Source organism: Chenopodium quinoa, unplaced genomic scaffold (assembly GCF_001683475.1).
Source record: "Chenopodium quinoa cultivar QQ74 unplaced genomic scaffold, ASM168347v1, whole genome shotgun sequence".
Taxonomy (NCBI): Eukaryota; Viridiplantae; Streptophyta; class Magnoliopsida; order Caryophyllales; family Amaranthaceae; genus Chenopodium; species Chenopodium quinoa.
Window position 1 is genome coordinate 163127 of NW_018745026.1, and position 21713 is coordinate 184839.

A 21713-nucleotide genomic window follows, 5' to 3' on the forward strand; every position below is an offset into this window, starting at 1 on the left:
GCACATAAAGACTATTTTCAGAATGTGTCGTACCATATAAAACATTATCAAGATAAAATGAACATGATTGGTCTTTTACTCGAAATTCAAAACCTTTGGTGTCCAATGCCGAAATTGAAATAATGTTTTTGGTAATGTTGGGAACACAATAAACATTGTCAAGTTTTAAAACTAGCCCCATGGGCAAAGACAAACTAAGAGATCCTACGGATATAGCACCAATCCTTGCTCCATTTCCAACCTGGAGCTCGATCTCTCCCTTCGCTAACCTCCTAGTGTTCCTTAATGCCTGAGAATTGGAACAAAGGTGTGAGCCACATCGGGTATCTAATACCCATAAAGCTGAGCTAGTGAAGTGAAAGTTTATAACGTAAATACCTGATACAGAAGCAACGGTTCCATTCTTCTTATCTTCCTTGAGCTTGAGGCAGTCTCTCTTCCAATGTCCCTTCTTCTTACAATAGAAGCATTTGGAATCAGACTTAGAAGATGCTACCTTCTTCTCCTTGTTGTCTTTGGTAGCTTTCGGCTTAGGCGGAAAGTTCTTCTTACCTTTCCCCTTATAGTCGTTCATCTTTTTGCATGCCCGTTTGAATGGATTGCTCTTCTTGATCATAAGCATATCATTCTTTCCCTCATCTTTGAGCGTCTGCTCAGCTTGCTTCCACATCCCATGAAGCTCAGTGAGGGTTTTCTCCATGCTATGCATATTATAGTTCATCTTGAATTGGTCATAGCCTTTGTGAAGGGAATGGAGAATGATGTCAATAGCCATCTCAGTTGAGTACCCCGCATCAAGCCTTCCCATGTTCTCAAATAATTCGATCATTTTGAGCACATGTGGGCTGACTAGCTCTCCTTTCTTGAGCTTAGTCTCAAGGATCTGCCTGTGGGTTTCAAACCTTTCAGTTTGAGCCTTCTCTTGAAACATATTATGTAACTCAGATATGATCTCATAGGCCGATTCCTTCTCGAAGAAGATTTTCTGAAGCTCAAGAGACATAGTAGCTAGCATAACGCACTTGACATCCCGATCGACCACTTGCCATCGGTTAAGGGCAGCCTGAGTCACCTCCTCATTGGGAGCCTCGGGCATTTCCTCATCAAGGATATACTCTTTCTGCTCTTGCATAAGAACGATGCGCAAATTCCTTTGCTAATCAAGAAAATTGGTCCCACTCAACTTCTCCTTATCGAGAATTGAGCACAATGAAAACTGGTTGTTTGAGTTGTTCGAAGACATGATTCTACAATTGAAAGAATTTGAAATGAAAAACCATTCAAAAAAAACTTAAATAAGATAGAATTTAATTCATGCATATACTAATACTTATTTAACGTCTTATTTACACAAAAAATTGTCCCCATATTGTGAAAATAAGGCGATTCCAAGATCCAAGGGATCAACAAGTATTTTAGGCATGCTTTACCTTGTCCTAACACTTGTTATCCCAAGGTAAGCATTACCTTGCTAATGGCTCTGAGCCATTCTTGGTTAGATAATCGTCGCTACCAATGCATTTTGACGATGTATCTCTTTTACCATGGCATGTGAGAACTCCTCACTCATACCGATGAGTTCAACCAAAACCATCATACACACTCGGAGTGCAAGTATTGTTTTGGAAAGGCAAGTTTAACTCAATATTATTAGGGACCTAGGTTTTCTATGTTAGTTGATTCAAGTGAACTTAATTAATCATCGCAACATAAAGAAAGCCTAAACATGCATCTAACATATCATTCATATATAAGCACTAGCATAAATATAAAGCATAAGTATAAGATGCTTATTGGCAACTAGCATGACCCCTTGAAATCTTCAAGTCTTCAAAAGGTATTTACTTGCAATTTCAAGGCTTCGTCTTCCAAGAAACTCCGTTTTCAAGACTTAACCAAACTATGCAAATACTAGTATCTACGATTAGGACTAATCTAAATATTAAGGTACAAAAATACTCAACGGTGCATAGACCGCATTTAGATTTACAAAAATACCATCATGACATGTAGTCCGTATTTTTTATCCTAATCGGGTCCCACTAGTTGTCATTTCATAAAACCAGTGAGAGAGTATATATACCATTCATCCATTCACTATTTGTAAATGGCCCATGCATTTTACAACTACAAACAAGTAATAATGCATTAAACAAACGCGCGCACTAGTAACTAATCTAGGTGGTTAATCCGATTAACTCGCCTAATTAAAACTAGTCAAAGTTGTTTAACCGATTATGTAATTGACGTAATTAATAATTGAAGCTCCCACTAAATTCCGCATCCATCTTAATTAATCCAATTAATTAAGCTGGTAGAACCCAAACTTGTCAAAATAAATTATGCCATGCCGCTCAAAACCGAGGCCTAGCCTCCAAAAATTTAATTAAAATAAACAAAATTAATTATAATAGATAAAATGGCAAAATTGCAAAATAATTACCAAAATACATGTGCACCATGCCGCATTTACCACGGCATAGCCCCGGCACATGACGGATGCACCAAGTACAAAAACACGATGCACATGCACCATCACCTGCACCACAACACGCATGCACGCACCAAGCCATGGCAGCATGTTGCTGCTGCTGTGACGCTGCTGCTTGCGGTTGTGCGCACAAGCCACAGCAGTGGCTGCACGTAACACCATGGCAGCCACATGCAGGCTGCTATGCAGCCCGGCTAGCCAAGGGTGCTTCTGCCTTGGTTTTGCATGCCATAGCCTCGGGATTTGATCCCAAATTTTGCGTGACTTTATAATTAATTCTAAATTAATTTTAGAACTAATTCAATGAGAAAAATTGAAAATTTAAACAAGTCTAACTTAAAATAAAATTTTCAAAGTGCATCTTGTTTCGGGGTTTTCTGATGTCCTGCGGGAGAGTTACAATTCTGAGACTGGAACCGGACGCCTGTACCTGCAAAACAAACGGATGCTCTGGATGATTGGAGATCCGCCTCCAACGGTCAAGTTAGTACTTGATTAAGGAGTAATTAATGCGGAAACTAAAGTGATTGGATCTCTCTAGGTGAGAGTGTTTAATGTGCGTAATCTCCCTTAATGAGGATTAAGGGAGGTATTTATAACCTTGGGAAACGTGCCAATCCTAGGTTTAGGTTAACCTTGGGCTGATTGGGCTCCCCTCGGAAGTTGGGCCTGGGTGGCCGGTTTCTCCATTAGGCATGGAGTATGCCACGTGTCATGACATAATAGGTCCAGGGTGGACGAATAAGCGTGTGCCACGTGGCAAGCCCTGACAGTTCCAACTGGGGGACACTTGGCAGGACCTGATTGGCCCACGTGGCGCATTTCGATTGGTGGGAGCAAAATCCCCTAATCATTTGCCCCTCACAGGTGGCACGTGACTGGTCACGTGTTACCTGTGACAGGTGTCGCACTGTAACAGGCGACGACCTGCTACAAGTGTCACTCGGCGAAAGGCCGAGAGATTCTCCCGCCCAAATTTTGAATTTTGGAAGTGACCCTTCGCCTTCTCACTTCGCCTATATAAGGGAGTGTTGACTTCAGTCATTTTCACACTTGAGAACTTTTTGAGAGAACATTCGGACCCCTGAACTTGCTCTGACACTTTGGACCCTTTCTGCCTACCGCCTGCTCTGACAAGCCGACTGCAAAGGATTTTCAGAACTCCATCAACGTCACTCGTTCAGGTAACCGTCGGTTCTCTTACTCTTAATTTTCTCTTTATTTTATTCTTTTTTGAAATGGCACCACGGAAGCACACAACACGACCTAGGTTAGTGATCAGCCGGTCACCGGGGACGGCTGAATCTAGGACTAGGAGTGTCGCCTGCCCTTTTCCGGACCCATCTTTGCCCTTTATACAAAGTCCGATTGTCTCTGTGTCTATGCAGAACATGATCGCCAAAACAAAAAGAACTGCTAGGATTTCGAACTCAGACGGATCCTCCCACAGGGTGGCGATTAGTGAAACATCTGACCAGGCGCCAGATGTGGAAGTGAACCAGAGCGGCTTGAAAGCCGACAGTTCTGAGGGAGGAGTCAAAGTGACCCCTTCCAATTTTACAGTTGACAAGTCTACATTCTCTCCTGTTCCTTTTAAAGGAGAGGAGGCGGGCCCCTCTGGGAGAGGGGAGGAGTCGTCCTCTTCGGACTCGTCAGAGGACGAATCCGAGTCTAGCTCTTCTGGCCATGCTTCTCTGGACACAGAAGAGAAAAACAGTCGCCTCCAAGAGGCGAGGCTTTCCCATGCAGTTGAGAAGGGGGACAATTGGGCGGAGCCATCCGCCTCTTACCGAGAGCAAAATACCCCCTACTACTGCACTGCCCCTCGGGGCCGGATCACGGCCATGCAAGAGAAAGTGGGGAGCTTTATTGCAAACCACACAATGGGCCCCGGCTTTTTAGTGTTCGTGCCGGATCCAGAAGACACAGTCGTCTGGCCGGCTGGTACTAGCTATGATGGCGCCTGCTTTGGCTGCTACAAGGCGGCAATCAAGGCTGGGCTGCGCTTCCCACTACATCCGGCTGTTCAGCGGATCTTGGATGGGTATGAGTTGGGGTTATGGCATTTAGCCCCGAAATCCTGGGTCAACGTACTCGGCTATGTGGTCGGGTGCGAACTGAACGGGGTGGAGCCAAACTTCGAGGCTTTCGCCCACATGAATTACCTCATCCGGACCCCTAAGGCAGGCGGTACCGGCTGGTATCAATTGACAAGCCACAGAGGCTACCTCATGATAAGAGGTAAAGCAAACAAGTGGAAGGACTGGCGAAGCACCTTCCTTATCATTGAGAGTTCAGACACAGAGCTGAACAAGCGCTTCAACAGGTGGAATAGGAATCCGCCTCTTCTTGCAGGCGGCCACAGCATGCCGCCTGTTCCCTCCAAAGCTAAGAAAGAGATCCTGGATAAAGGACTCTTTAAAGTAGAGTCGAGGGTTGACTCTACTTCAGGGGTACGAGAGCAAGTACCCATGCACTGCGTCCCGAGCTTCAAATGGCTCTACGACGAGTACTTTTTGGCCGCCTGTGGCCTCAGCAGTCGGTGCTCAAGAGGTAGCCGGCCTGTCGAATACTCTGTTTTTCCATGCATTACTGTTATGACTTTTTATTGACTTTGCTATTTGTTTTTGCAGCGGACGCCATGAGCAAAATTACCGCCTCCAAGACTGCGGCGGCCATGTTGCGGGCCTTCATCATGCAACAGTCTTCAACCGACTCCCCCAACAAGGGGGCACCCTTGGTGAGCTTCGAACCTTTCACTCTCTTTTTGGAGTTGGGTTTATGCATATACTAACCGAGTGTTTTTTTTTTTAGACGGGCGCTCCAAGAGCTTCTTCTTCCCAACAGCCGGACTCCAAGACCCGGAGGACGACTGTTGCGAGCTCTCCTGGTTCTGCCAGGAAACATGCGGCGGCTGAGAAACAGCCGGCCAATCCTTCTAAAACTCCAATTGGGCCGCCTAGAAGTATGAAGCTGTCTTTGTGAATTTAGACTTGCTCCCTTCTTTACTAGGTCTAACCCGTTTGTTTATGGTTGATGCAGCCGGCCCTCAGGAGCCTGACTTGGTCGAGGTGGCCAAGTCTATGATCAAAGCCGTTCCTCCAGCTGAAAGGGAGGCGGTCAGGGGTGTCGGCACCCTTGACCTGGACGGGATTGCAGGGGTCCTTGCTGAGGTATACTTAGCATATTTTTGGTTATTTGAATTCCAGGACGCTTGTTTTTTGTTTGGAAACTGACGCCTGTTCCCTTTTTACTTAGGCCCTGCTCCGAGTGAACGGCCTCCGAAAGCCGCTTGACAAGAAGAACAAAGAGGTAAAGGCTGCAAAAGCTATGGCCGCCTCTGACTGTGGTAAGGCAATGTTTCAAATTGCCTAAAATGAGGTTCTGACAATTGACATTCTTTATTATCAGGCGCAGGCTACTTCTGCCATCCGGGCTCAGTTAGAGGCGGCCCAAAAGAGAAATAGCGAGCTGGAGGCGACCATCAACAATCTCAAGGCCGAGCTGAGACCTCTTCGCCAAAAGATGTCCTCATACAACACCTTGGAGAAATCCTTGGCGCACGTTAAGGAACGCCTGGTGACCCAGGAGAAGAGTCTTACTTAGGAGCTCTCGGAAAAGGCCGAGCAAGAAAAGAAAGAGTTGGTCCGGGAGATGATGGAAGACTCTGCTCAAATCCAGCGCATGACCTGGGGCCGCCTCTTCCCCAATGCCGACTATTCCTCCTGGGAAAAAACGTACCGCCAGTGTTCTGATAGATATAATCAAGAGATCCTGGCGGCTGCTGAGGACGAGGCGTTGGAGGAGGAGGAGCCGGTAGTGGCGCTTGTGCCGCTTGTGGGTAATGCATCGAAGAAGGATGCAGCTGAAGCCGAGTCCAGCAAAAAGAGTGCTGAACAAGCGGCAGCTGCTAATATTGAAGATCTGCCCCCTTCTTAAGCTTTATGTCTTCTTTTCACGGCCTGCGTGCCGTTTGTTTCTATTTACCCGGCCAGGGGGCCGGGGTTCTGAATATTTGGCCGGTCTTTAATGACCGGCTTCTTTTTATGCCAAAATATTTCATTTTTGTTTTGTTTCAAATTTGTTTAAGTATCGAATATTCTGATATCCAATTGCACACTATACTGACTGTTTTGTATGGCCGATAGTTGCGGACAGGTACGAGATAGTTTAGTCATGCCACCTATGCCCCTGGACGACTGGTTGCCTGTTTCCAGGCTAAGCGATCAGTCGTCCACTTTAAAGAATGGATTTCCTTCAACCAAGTAGGAAGGTGGTTTCTACCTGCCTTGTTTGTTTCTTTGTTTTTTAAGCTAGAGACTGTAGTCGGTCCAGGCCGACTGTTCCCCGCCACTTTTAATCTAGTGTGAACAGGCGCTGTATGAACACCTTTTTAGCTTCATACTAAATTTTTTAAGGAGTGACCATGGAAACATAATTGTTACCTAGTCGCCAAGTGACTGAGTAGTAGAGGTATCAAGCGGTGGGTACCGGTTGTTCCCCTTTATTCGCCAATGTTTGTTGGCTATTAACTCATAAGATACCAACTGTTCTTATCCCAAGTAGTTCAGTCGGTCGGTTGACACGGATGGTTACTGCGAACACTTGTTTGACCTGATTAGTCAGTTAAGTAAGAGGTATCCTTGTCCGGGAAACGGCTACGTGGTTGTCTTGGTTAGACAGTCGTATATGTGCCGTGTAATGATTTTATAGAACAATGTTCCACCCAAAAGGGAGCTGCTCTCTGCGACGAATTTCATCGGGATGGATGCCGTCGGACGCCTGCTATAATGTTGGGACAGGTCGAATTAAATTTATATTTGGATTAGTTGGCTTGGCGCCTGGTCGGATTATTTTAGCCATGAGCCTTTGATAGTTCTTGGTGAACTGTAGTCTGGGAGAGTAACCGGTTGTGTGGAACAAGCGGCGTGCCCCTCTTAAGTAAAAATTAAACATGGAGAGTAGCCGACTGTTTGTCAGTAGGCATGCCCCTCTTAGGTAAAAATGAAAATTAAACATAGAGAGTAGCCGACTGTTTGTCAGTAGGCATGCCCCTCTTAGTACAGAATTGAATGAAACATCAAACTTTTATTAAGTTGCCCTCGACTATTTACATCATTCAAAAGAAATATTTCTTAAGATTATCTACATTCCAGGTTCGAGGCAACGGTTGGCCATCTGGTGTTTCCAGACGGTAGGTACCGTCCCTGACCTCTTCATAGATTCGGTAGGGTCCTTCCCAGTTGGGAGTTAGTTTTCCAGACTCATTAGCCCTACCAACTGCTTCCATTTTTCTAAGTACAAAGTCCCCCACTTTGAGTGGACGCCTGTGTACTTTTTTGTTGTATGATCTAGTCATTCTCAGGCGGTAAATTTCATGGCGCAAGACAGCATTGCCCCTCCTTCTGGGAGTGAGTCTAATGCCAGGCGCATGGCTTCCCAGTTTGCTTCTTCATCATATAGCATTACTCGAAGAGTCGGCTCGTAGTGTTCTATTGGAAGAACAGCTTCCGCACCATAAGTTAGGAGGAATGGAGTTTCTCCAGTCGCCCCTTTTTCAGTCGTCCTAACGGCCCAGAGGACATGTGGCAATTCATCCGCCCATAGGCCGCCTGCTCGTTCAATCTTTTTCTTGAGACTGTCTGAGATGATTTTTTTAAAACCTTCTACCTGGTCGTTTGCTTGTGGACGGCCGACTGATGCAAAGTAGTGTGCAATTCCTTGGTCACCCAACCAGATTTTGAGAACAGGCGTCTCAAATTGGGGACCACTATCAAAGACCATAGACATGGGAACCCCGAACCGAGTGATGACATTTTTCCAGATGAATGAAATTACATCCTTCTTCTTGATTCCCTTTACAGCCTCCGCCTCCACCCATTTAGTGAAGTAGTCGACTGCAACAAGTATGTACCTCCTTCCGCCTGTAGCAGGCGTACAGGGACCCAGAATATCCATGCCCCACTTAGCAAACGGTAGTGGGCTATGAATGGTAGTGAGGTCAGTAGCCGGACGGTGAATTAGTTTGCCAAACCTTTGGCACTTGTCACATTTTTTCACCATCTGCATTGCATCTGCTTCTAAAGTAGGCCAAAAGTAGCCCTGCCGCCTTGCCCGTTGAGAAAGCGTCCTACCGCCTATATGGGAAGCACAGTAACCAGAGTGAAGATCGTCTAGTATCTCTCGCCCCTTTTCTGGAGTAACACATTTTAAGTAGGGTTGAAGGTACCCTCTTTTGTGAAGTTCTCCCTTTATCATTTCAAAACTAGCTGCCCGTTTTTTCAGTGCTGCCGCCTGGTGATGATCATCCGGCAGGGTACCGTCTGTCAGATATGCCCTGATTGGATCCATCCAGGTTGAGCTTCTGTCTAGGATTCCAATAGGGTCTTCCTCGATGCTTCTCTTCTCCATTACTTCCCAAAAAACTGTTCGAGGAGTATCATAAGAGGCGGACGATGCTAATTTTGAAAGTGCATCCGCCTGGTTGTTTTCTGATCTCGGCACTTGAGTCAGATGGAAATCTTCAAGGGAACCGACTGCCTGTCGTACCGCCTGTAAATACTTGATCATGGCCGGATGGGTTACTTCGTATTCGCCATTATACTGACTCACTATCAATTGTGAATCGGAAAAAGCGTTTATCTTTCGTGACCCTGCCGCCTTGCACATGCGTATTCCGGCTAGTAAAGCTTCATATTCTGCCTCATTGTTTGAAGCCTGAAAACTGAAGCGTAGAGCATATTCGTACCTGTCGCCTTCTGGCGACTGACATATGACGCCTGCTCCACAACCATTTGAAGTAGAGCTTCCATCCACATATACCTTCCAGACTTGGTCTGGACCTAGAGAATCAGGGGGACGAGTCATCTCAACAATAAAGTCAGCAAAGGCTTGCCCCTTCACTGCTTTTCTAGGCTCGAAAGTAACTTCGAGGCTCCGTATTTCTATGGCCCATTTGATCATCCGGCTTGACGACTCCATGGTGGTCAGTGGCCGCTTGATAGGTTGATCTGTATACACGATGACTGCATGTGCCAAAAAGTAGGGCTTCAATTTTTTAACAGCCATGAAGAGTGCAAGACCAAATTTCTCCACTGAGGGATATCTCAACTCGGCATTTTTCAATACATGACTGACAAAGTAGACCGGGAGCTGACAGTCGTCTCTTTCAGCAAGAAGAACAGCGCTTAACGCATGATCAAAGACGGCCAGGTACATGTAGAGTACTTCTTTGGGCAAAGGGCTGACCAGCCTTGGCAAGGAATGCAAGTGAACTTTCAATTTCTAGAAGGCCGCCTCAGCATCCGGCCCCCATTCAAACCTTGCCTTCTTCTTAATGGCCTAGAAGGAGTATAAACATTTGTCGCCTGATCGGCTTAGAAATCTTCCCAAGGCCGCTAGACAACCTGTTAACTTCTGAACATCTCGGACGGTACGAGGCGACTGCATATCGATGACCGCCTGAACCTTCTCAGGGTTCGCCTCTATTCCTCTCTGATTGATAAGGAATCCGAGAAATTTCCCAAACTCAACTCCAAATACACATTTCTTGGGATTGAGCATGACATGGTGCCGCCTGAGTGTGGCGAAAGTTTCTCGGAGGTCCGACAGATGATCTGTCTGAAGCTTAGACTTGACAATCATATCATCAATGTATGCCTCGACGTTTCTCCCGATTTGATCAAAGAACACAGTGTTTATCATTCGCTGGAAGGTGGCTGGGGCATTCTTAAGACCGAACGGCATAACCGTGTAACAGTATAACCCTTGATCAGTGACGAAGGCCGTCTTCTCCTGATCTTTCTTCCATAAAGGAATGTGATGGAAACCAGAGTAGGCGTCCATAAAGCTCATCAAAGCATGGCCGGCCGTTGAGTCGACCAGGTTATCAATTTTAGGCAAAGGGTAACTGTCTTTGGGGCATGCCTTGTTTAAGTCTGTGTAGTCTACACACATTCGCCAGGTGCCATTCGGCTTTTTAACAAGCACCACATTTGCAACCCAGTCTGGGAAGTAACATTGCCGAATGAACCCTGCATCAAGTAGTTTTTTGACTTCGGCGGCTGCCGCCTGACTTCTTTCTTCGCCATGGTTCCGCTTTTTCTGCCTTACCGGCTTCTTTTTCGGATCAACAGCCAGTTTATGTACCGCCAGGTCAGGACTAATGCCTGACATTTCGTGGACTTCAAATGCAAAGATGTCCTTGTATTCTTTCAATAGTTTGTGCAAATCGTCACCCAGGACTTTCAGAGCAGTCGTCCCAACTTTGACTGTTCGGTCAGGACGTGAGTCGTTTAAGATCAAGTCCGTATGCTCACCAGCCGGCTGAGGGCGGAATTCGTCCGACCGCTCTTCTGCCAATGATTGCTATTTTCTATCTTTTCTTGCGGCCCCCGTCTGGGCTGCCTTTCTCTTCTTGCCGCCTGCCTCTTGAACAGGCGCACTCTCCTTGACATTGTCAAGGTCTGTTTTTCCACCACTTGACCCAGCGGTCATAACAGTGGGCTTGATATCCGAGAGATAGCACTCTCGGGCCATCCTCTGATCTCCCCTTAGGGACCCGACTGTTCCATTATCCCTCTCAAACTTGAGCAACATAAGAGATGGGATTATAACAGCCTTGGAATTATTCAGGGTTGGTCGTCCCAGAATCACGTTGTAGGCCGAGATTTCTCCTACTACCAGGAACCGGACTACCATGTGTCGTCCTTCCCCTTTTTCACCCAGGCGGATGGGTAAATCCACTCGTCCTACTGGGTGGACGACTCCTCCTCCAAACCTTACTAAAGAGTGAGATGTCGGATGTATGCAATCAGTCTGATATTTTAATTTTGATAGACATTTGCTACTGATAAGATCTGAGGAGCTTCCAGTATCTATAAGGATCCGGCCAACTCTCTGGTTGGCCACTTTACACTCAATAACGATAGGGTCGTCATGCGGCCCCCTTACCCCTCCTAGATCTTCTTCAGTGATGACAATCTCAGGAAATGAATATTTGGAGGGCCGTTCTTGGTGAACGGAATTTACATCTAGCCGCCTGATATTGTCTTTGTTGCCCCTAATAGTGGGACCGCCTCCTGCGAAGCCGCCTGCAATGGTGTAGACGACTGCATCATCTGTATCAGAGCTGTCGGCCTGTTGACTCTTTTTGGCCGACTGCTTTTTCGAGGAAGTGTTCCCCGTGGATTCCTTGACATAAGAGTCAAGATCGCCTTGCTCAGCCAGGCGGTCTAGATACCGCATGAGACTGATGCATTCGTTGGTGTGATGACCAACATCTTCATGATAGGCAAAAAAAATTTCTTGGTTCCGGTTGCTTGCAGAACCCTTCATGGGGACCGGCTTCTCAATTGAGATCCGTCCCTTAATTTCCTTTAGGATAGCTTGGCTATCCTTGTTAAATGCATACTTCGAGGAGTATGGTTTGAATTCTTTTTTCTTCTTCTGGGCCGACTGTTTAGAGGAATCAGTCGCCCAGACCTCTTTTCTTTTCTTCTCATCTTTGTTCGACAACTGTTTCTGTCGCCCTTCTTTTTTGTCGAACCTTTTCTCGTCCGACTGTTTTGTACTACAAAGATCAGTCGCCTGTATATAGGCTTCCGCTTCAATCAAGGCCTCTTGAAGAGTCGCCACCCTCTTTTGGACCAAATCAAATTTGAATGTCGATCCGTCTTTGAGGCCTCTGAAAAAGTCAGTATAGGCTACCTCATCCGGTAACCCTTGAATCTGTATTCTCATCAGGTTAAACCGCCTGATGTAAGAACAAAGCCCCTCCTTCTCGCCCTGCTGAATCGTTCCTAAATCAAGGGTCGTCTTCTTCGCAAGTATGTTCATGGCAAAGTTGGAGGTGAATAAGTAAGCAAGCGTCCTGAAGTTATTCACACAACCAGTCGGCAGGTTGCCGAACCATTGTTGTGCGATTCCTTTGAGAGTCGCTGGGAAACACTTGCACCAAGTGGGATCATCCAACCCTTGAAGGTACATCAGGTTGGTGAATGCCGTCAAATGGTCTTCTGGGTTAGTAGTGCCGTCATAGGCGCCTACTAATACATTTTTCACTTTGGCCGGCTGAGCGGCTTCAGCAATTTCCTTGGAGAAGGCCGACGGCTGTTCCCCAAGACTAAGCAATCGTAGCTGCCAGTCCATAGGTTGGAAATTCTTTGCTGCATGCCCACCAAACAGTGGTGGCTGCAAAAAATATTGTTGTTGCGGTACAAATGGTAAGTTTGGTACCGCCTAGTCACTATGAAAGCCGGACTGACGGGAGGTACCGCCTGACTGACTCTCATGATGCGACTAAGTATGCCTCATCGAGGTATTGCGCAGACTGTCTTGGAAGTTTGAAATAGAGGCCGATTCTGACAATCGGTCATTCTTCTTCTGTTCTAGCAATAACCGAGCATCTGTGTACGTTTTCTTCGACCCGTCCGCCTGAATATGACGAACAGGTTTCCTCTTTCCTGGAGTAGGAAAGCGGTACTTTGTGAAATCAAGGGCAGGCGGCTCCCACTTCCTAGAGTTAGGATGAGGGGTCGCCTCTCGTCCTTGAACTGGCTTCCTCTTCCCTGAAGTGGAAGGTTTCTTAACCGACTACTCCTTGGCCAGAGCACACTTCTTGTTGAGCAACTCTTGAATCTCTCCCTTGAAGCCCCTCATGAAGGTCATGAGTTCATTTCTTGTAATGGGAGCAGACCCATCAGCCGGCTGCTGCTGAACAGGCGGTGCGCCGGCTGGATCACTAGGTCCAGTTTGAAGATGTTCCCGTTCCCTCCTTTCGGTATGACGGGTGCGTCGGGCCCTTAGGGTCCCGTCTGAAGCTGTGTGAGCTTCAACTTCAAATTCATTCTCAGTATCGTGGTCCGACTGAACTTGAGGGTCGTCTAGGAGACGCCTCTCTTCAGGAGTCGGTACAGACGTGGATGCCATCTCAGAAGTACTCTCCCCACAGACGGCGCCAAAATGTTTCGGGGTTTTCTGATGTCCTGCGGGAGAGTTACAATTCCGAGACTGGAACCGGACGCTTGTACCTGCAAAACAAACGGATGCTCCGGATGATTGGAGATCCGCCTCCGACGGTCAAGTTAGTACTTGATTAAGGAGTAATTAATGCGAAAATTAAAGTGATTGGGTCTCTCTAGGTGAGAGTGTTTAATGTGCGTAATCTCCCTTAATGAGGATTAAGGGAGGTATTTATAACCTTGGGAAACGTGCCAATCCTAGGTTTAGGTTAACCTTGGGCTGATTGGGCTCCCCTCGGAAGTTGGGCCTGGGTGGCCGGTTTCTCCATTAGGCATGGAGTATGACACGTGTCATGACATAATAGGTCCAGGGTGGACGAATAAGCATGTGCCACGTGGCAAGCCCTGACAGTTCCAACTGGGGGACACTTGGCAGGACCTGATTGGCCCACGTGGCGCATTTCGATTGGTGGGAGCAAAATCCCCTAATCACATCTAACCAAAATAATTCCCAAGATCCATTCTTTAATTAAATTGGTTTAACTTGGTGCAACAAAATAAATAAGGAATTTTCTCATTATTAATTTAATCAATTTAAATTAATCTTGAGATTTTTGACAAAGTAAGAGGGAGTTGGAAAAATATGAACTTTAATGTTCAAATGAAAAATCCAACTACTTACATTTGTGAATCCTTGAAAAATTATATCTTTCAATATGAAGATAAACAAATTTCTATCACAAAGTTTGACACTTTATGTTTCCAATCAACCAAAAATGATTAAAACAACAAAGTTCAACATAAAATTCATGGAATTTAGTAGCTTTTAAAGTTTCAATCACTTAACATAATTAAAGATTGAATCTTTAGCAATTAAGAAGCCTCAAAAACAAAGTTCTCACACTTAATGCGATTAATTTACAATTATGTGAAAAATAAAACCAAACTTTCAAACACAAATTACCACCAAGTAATCATGCCTAAAGAGGTTTAAAATTGCATATAAAATATGTATTGAACCAATTACATAACCACCATAAATATGCAAATAATTTTCAAGGTTAGAAAGACTTAAAATTTTTTGTAAAGACGAAAAAAACCCTCGAAAAATGCATTTCTGGTCGTTTTTTGGCGAAAACCCGAGTCCTTAAAGGGTAAAACCATTTCCTGAACACCTTTTCCACCTAAAATTCACTATTTTTGGGTCGAAATCTGGGTTTGGGAGCTGAAGTCAACTTAATACGAGGTTAAAATAGATAATACGAGCTACTAATCTAATTAGCAACTCAAACCAGAAAAATTAAGCCATAAAAAATACCTTGAAAAAATATGATAATTAAAAATAAATGAGCGGGGCTCCGATACCGCTATTGGGGTTTGGTGAGTCCGACTCACCGCGGAAACAACCCTGACCCATGGAACCACTCACAATTAATAAAACCATAAAGCATAACAAATAATCACAAAAGGGTAAAATCGGAATTTACCTTTGAAGCGTGCTTCGCCCTCAAAGTCGGGCTCTTACTTGAAAGCTCGAGCTCCGAAAATACGCGAGCCTCCTACGGAAATCCACCCGCAAAAACTACTAGCGACTTTTAGGTCTGTTACCTCAAGGTTAGCGAGGTCCGACCAAAACCCGAGTATTATATGAGTTTAAGAGGTTTTGCTAATGCAATGCTCTATTGAACTCCTACTCAAGCACTCTTCCCAAAAACCCAAGATGGCATAGGTATTTATAGGCAAGAGGGAGAGTGGGAATTTCTATCCCATCAATGTGGGATCATGAAATTCCTCAATTTATTTTAAAGTTAAATTAAAATAAATATGCAAACTAATAATAAATCTACAAGTGGCATTATTACATTTAAAGGGTGGTGAGGACCACTTGGAGAGTAGGGGACCATACTTGCTCCCCACTCAATACTCTCCTTGTGCCACATGTCCCTCACCCCACTTGCTTCCCATATGCTCCCACATGCTTCGGCCCTACTACCCGCCCCATAAGGCCCCCCGTAGCCCAGCCGAAGCCCAGCCCCGCACTTGGAGATGCGGGCTGCTGCTGTGGCTAGCAAGCCACACACTCCAAGTCCGGGCTGCTGCCTTGCGTGTGCTCGTGGCTGCTAGCTGCTGCTAGCATGAAATCCTTGCGGCTGCTAGCTGTTGCTAGCATGCGTTGCTTGCGGCTGCTAGCTATCGTGCGCTAGTACGCACCAGCCAGCCATGCTTGGCTCGGCTTGGTGCGCATGCTAGCCACCTATGCTAGCATATTTTTCCCCTAGCATTCGGATGCTCGGGGCACTCTGATGCTAGGGGTATTTTGGAAATATTGTCGATTTATTATTATTTTGCGTGTCTCGTCATTTACTATTTTTGACTTAACTTATGACGCTCGGTTTCGACGCTCTAAGATCGAATTACCGATGTCTAAATATTTAATACTCGGGTGACGAATTAATTTCTTCCGAATTAATTCGTCGAGTTCGGTTCGTTTACTGCTAAGGGTGTGACCCGAAGGGTTCAGTCAAGATTAAGCTGTAATATTAATTATGCATTAATATTACTGATCAGAAGCGGCCTCCACCTAGGAATTCCGATCACTTGACCTTACTGAATATATTAGCTTTCTAATAATTCGAACCCACTATCAGAATAATACACTTGTTCGAAGGACACCATTCCTTTCACCTTTCTCTTTCCTTCTCCTCCAAATTTTCTAGTCAACGACCACAACCACTCAACCACGACCACTCAAATCACGACCACCCAACCACAACCACCCAGAACCCACACCCTAACCCCTCCCCTCCAAAATTCGAGCCACCCTAACCCCTCCACCATGAAAACCCACCACCCAAACCCCCTCTCCCATGAAAACCGACCACCCTAACCCCTTCTCCCATGAAAACCTACCACCCTAATCCCCAAATCGACCACTCTAACCCCCTCCCCTTGCAAAATTCGACCACCCCCTCCCTTTCCCTTACAAAATCCGACCACCGTGCAGTGGCTGGGGAAGGTGGGTCGTGGTCGGGAAAGGTGGGTCCTGGGAGTTTTTTGGGGTTTTTTTTTTTATTTATAAAATCTTTTTTGTTTTAAAAATTAGAAAAACAATTAGCCCTATTAATAGCTAACACGTGGCATGTAACTTACAAAAACCAGTCATCAACAGGTAATGCATCTGTTGGAGAAGGTGGGGTATAAAGGTTGGATTTTTATGAGATTAATTAAAGGTTGGATTTTTATTGTAAGATCGTGCAAAGGTTGGATTTTTAGTTTCCATTTTTCCTTAAGAATTTTATGTAGGATAAAAAACAAGTGTTTTAATAGATTTAATAAAGATAAGTACGGATATTCGAGTAACCTAATTTTATTAGAAGTCGAATTCCGTACAAATCTTATCGTACGAAATTTATTGTATTACCCCGTATTATCATACGTATATTCCTAATTAATTAATTAATTATTAATTCATAAAAAGGGTATTTTAGTAAATTAACTTACTATTTGAATTTTGGAGGTAAAATGATATTTGAATTTTGGCGCCAAAAATATTTTGAAACCTAATTATTGTTTTTAGATTTATGGATAATATTTGTTATCCATTTATTTTATTTAAAAACTGAATTATTTATATATTTTGAATATTTTAATTAAAGCAAAAGGTATATTTTATTAATTAATTAACAAAGTCCAAAAATCCCAATTATTTAGCTAGGAATTTTGGATTTTCTATGTATAGAAAAATCTGATTTTCTTGGTTATTTATTGGTGAATAATTGGTATTTAATTAATTATTTTGTACTATTTACACAATTATTAAGGGGTCCGAAAATTTGAGCTATGGAAAGCTCAAGATTTTCGGCCCTTTGTATTATTTTGGGGGAAATTATTTAGTAAATTGTATTTTTAATTATCCCCAAAAATATATTATTTTCCTTAATTTCATTTTCCAATCTTCTTAATATCTGATCACCATATTTTCCTACCTTTTATTTCTCTTGATTATTCCCTAAGTAATTTCCCTTGCCATATTATTTTTCATGAAAAACATACCTTCCATATTTTTATTATACACAATCACTTTAATATCAAAACTTTCCTTATTCATTTATTCACTTCTCTAAGAAATTCCATAAACCTACTTGCCATAATTCTTCCTACATTTTTCTACCATAATTCATGCTCATGCTAGACTATAAATACCCCTTAATTCATGATCAAACACTCACATTAATTCTCATAATTCTCTTTTATTCTATTCTCTTATTTCTCTCTCTTTTCTTTTCCTCCTTGCACACCACCACCTCCACCATACACCACCACCACTCTGGCAATAGGGCTGGGCAAAAAATCCGATTCGAGATTCGACTGACCCAATCCGAAAATTCGGATATCAAATCCGATTTTTAACCTTTCGGATATTTCGGATCACAATTTTTGAAAAATCGGATATCCGATCCGATCCAGTTTTTAACATTTTAATATTAAAAAAAAATACTGTAAAAATACTCACAAAGACAAAAGCCCAAAAGACCAAAACTCATTGTTCAATCTTCAAACCCTAAAAACTTCACTCACAGACTTCCTCACGCAGCCGCAAAGACACAAAAACTCCTCGTCGGAGCCACCGTCTTCATCTCCTCATCGAGCCACCGTCAGTCCGTCACTCATCACTCGACGACACTCGTCAGTCCTCACTCAACCACAAATCCACAATGAGGTAATTTGGTTTTATCTTCTTTGTTCTAATGTACTGTTCTTTCTTCTCTTTTTTCTTGTGAAATTTTATATTGTTCACAAAATTAATACTAGAATTTGAATTATAATAAGGTGTTAAGTTGACTTAGCTTTAGATTTGTTTTGATTTCGTTAAAATTCAAATAACATGACACAAAAAATATTGTCTGAGTTCGTTAACGTAATTCTCAAAGCCAATTATATTTCAATTTGTTTTTTATGCAATGATTATATGGGCAGCAATTGATTCCCAAAATAGTTGACATTTTTCCATTACTTTAGCTTAGTATTATAGTATGATTATATGGGCAGCAAGTTTATTTAGTTTGCTAATACTACTTTGGTGTAATTAAAAACATGCAGAACATGAATTTATTTATTCTTATAATTTAGATTACATTAAATTAATTTAGATTTAGACCAACTTGTTGTCTCAATCAATTTTTTTGTTTATATTGCAGTACATTTAGAGGAAGTAATGATGATGTAGGAGATATGCATATACCTTATATCTTATGATGACAATGATGACGATGAAACCATTGAAAGCGGGAAAGGAAGGGGAGGTAATTTTGCTCCTCCATCAAAGAGAAAGAAAAGAGCTCCTACAATGATCTCAAACCAACCAAAAAAACCCCCTTTACCAAATGATGTAAGTGGCACTTCTTCTCAATCTCGTCCAAGGAAAAAAAAAGTCTCCACATTGGGCTCATTGTGATGACACTTCTGATGTTAATGTGGCTAAGTGTAAATATTGTGGTGCTTTCATTGGTTGTGCTTCTAGCAAAGGAACTACTCCTTTAAAAAATCATGTTGAAAGATGTAAATTGGCTCCTGCTAGTATTGATCTAAAACAAAAGATGATTGATTTTGAAAAAAAAAAAACAATTGTAAAAGAAGATGGATCCATTGAAACTCAACATGTTCCAAAATTATGGGATTTTGATCAGGAGTCCACTAGAAAAGCACTTGCTAAGATGATTATTGTTGATGAGTTGCCTTTCATTTTTGTGGAGAGAGAGGGTTTTAGGAACTTTTGTAAGACTCTTAATCCCGCCTTTGTTGTTCCTTCACGTAAAACTGTTACAAGGGATTGTTAACAAATAATCACGTACATTGAAGAAAGAAAAAAAATGGTTGATTTCTTTAAGAGTTTGTCTTCTAGAGTTTGTCTTACCACTGACACATGGACGTCTGGTCAAAATTTGAGTTATATGTGTCCCACTACACACTTTATTGATGAAAACTGGAAGTTGCATAAAAAAATCTTGAATTTTTGTTCCGTCTCTGGCCATAGTGGAGAAGTAATTGGTCAATTTGTTGAAAAATGCTTGATTAAATGGGGGATTCAAAGGATACTAACTGTGACAGTGGACAATGCTAGTTCAAATGATTTAGCCATTAAATATTTGAAAAGAAGAATGAATCATCGTGGAACTAATGTATTGAATGGGGACTATTTACATATGAGATGTGCTGCCTATATTTTGAATTTAGTAGTGAAAGATGGTTTGAAAGATATGGATGAGTCTATAATGAAAATCCGTAATAGTGTGAAGTATGTTAGGTCTTCTTCTGCTAGACTTCAAAAATTTAAAGCATGTGCACGTGAAGAGGGTTTGGATACAAAGAGTCTTGTGTGTTTAGATGTGGAAACAAGATGGAATTCAACTTACCTTATGCTTGAATCTGCTTTGAGGTTTAAAAAAGCGTTTACAAACATGCATTCTCAAGATAGATAGCACATGTGTGAAAGAGCTTAGAAAATCTGGTGGTCCACCAGAAGAGGAAGATTGGAACAAAGTGAAAGTGTTTGTGCCTTTTTTGCAAATTTTCTAGGATGCTACTTTGAGATTGTCTGGTTCTCGTTATGTGACTGCAAATTCATATGCTTTTGATGTGTATGGTCTTAGACAAGTGATTTCTAATTTATGTGAAAATGAGAATGAAGGGGTGAGAAATATGGCTAGACAAATGAAGTCTAAACATGATAAATATTGGGGAAATGTGAACAATCTTAATGTTTTCATGTTTGTTTCATTGGTGCTTGATCCACGACGTAAGTTTAAGTATGTTGATTAGATTTTGGAATCTTCCTATATGGAGTAGAAGAAAGTAACCTTTTATCTCTAAAGATAAGAGTTACCATGGGGGATTTATTTGAGTCCTATGTAACTTCTATACCTTCATCAAAGAAGACACCTCGTGAATCTAGTTCTTCAAGCTCTTCACCTAGTTTTCCTTCAAATGAAATTGGAGAAATGGAGGAAGTCATGAACTTTGCACATTATTTGACATCAAAATTTCAAATAGAGAAGGGTGGTGATGAAAGTGAGAGGAAAAATGAGTTGGAGAAATATTTGAGTGAAAGTTGTGAGAATGATGATCCAAACTTTGATATCTTACAATGGTGGAAAGATAGAACTAAGACATATCTCATTCTTCAACTCATGGCACAAGATGTACTTGCTATACCGGTTTCTACCGTCACTTCGGAGTCCGCTTTTAGCACCGGTGGTCGTGTTCTTGATTCATTTCGTACCTCTTTCTCTACAAAATGGTGGAGGCACTTGTTTGTGCTCAAGATTGGTTTCCGACTTCTCAGGATCCTCTTTTTATTAAAGAAAATTTACTTGAATTGGAGAATATGGAAGATGGTAAGATTTTTTTTTTTTGTTTTTTTACATACTACATTGTATTCTTATTAACCTTGTATTAATATTTTTCCTTTCTTTTTGTTGATAATTCAATTATAGGTATGAAAGAATTGGTGATCGAGCAACCTACTATTACAATGGACGAATCGTTGGAATTTTTTGACGCATGATAAATCATTTGTTATGTTTTAGTTATATATGATGTAACATTTGTAGAAGAATTTCCTATGTTGTTAAAGACTTTAAGTATTTATTGTGCTTTGTTATTTAGTGAACTTTATTATTTAGAGAACTTTATTATGTGATTGTAGTTATTATTATTAATATCAAAATTGTTATTATTAGTATAGTTGTTATTTTAGGTACCATTGTACCAAGATGTAGCCCATGCAGCATGCAGGTGAACAAGTATGAAGTATGTTAGAATGTCAGCTATCTTTGTAACTTGATCGTATACATTAAAGAATAAAAAGTAGAAAATTTGCAGTGTTTCGGATCGGATATCCGATGATCTGATCCGATAATTTCGGATATCCGAAAAATTCAAAAATTCAGATTTTTCGGATCGGATTCGGATCAAGATTTTGCCGATCCGAAATTTTTGGATACCCGATATTTCGGATCGGGTATCCAAAATGGCCAGCCCTATCCGGCAAGCCCCTACCGCTGCCAGCCACCTTCGATACCCCTACCGTCGCCCAACCGCCACCTCCTCCTCCTCTTTATTCTTGGTTTTCTATATTTTCTTCTTCTCTTTTCTTATTTAATTAATTATAATATTAGGGATTATAAAAAATTATTATAACTAGTTTTAATTAAATAAAACCATATTTTTAATGATGTTTATGAGAAAATAATTTAAAAGGT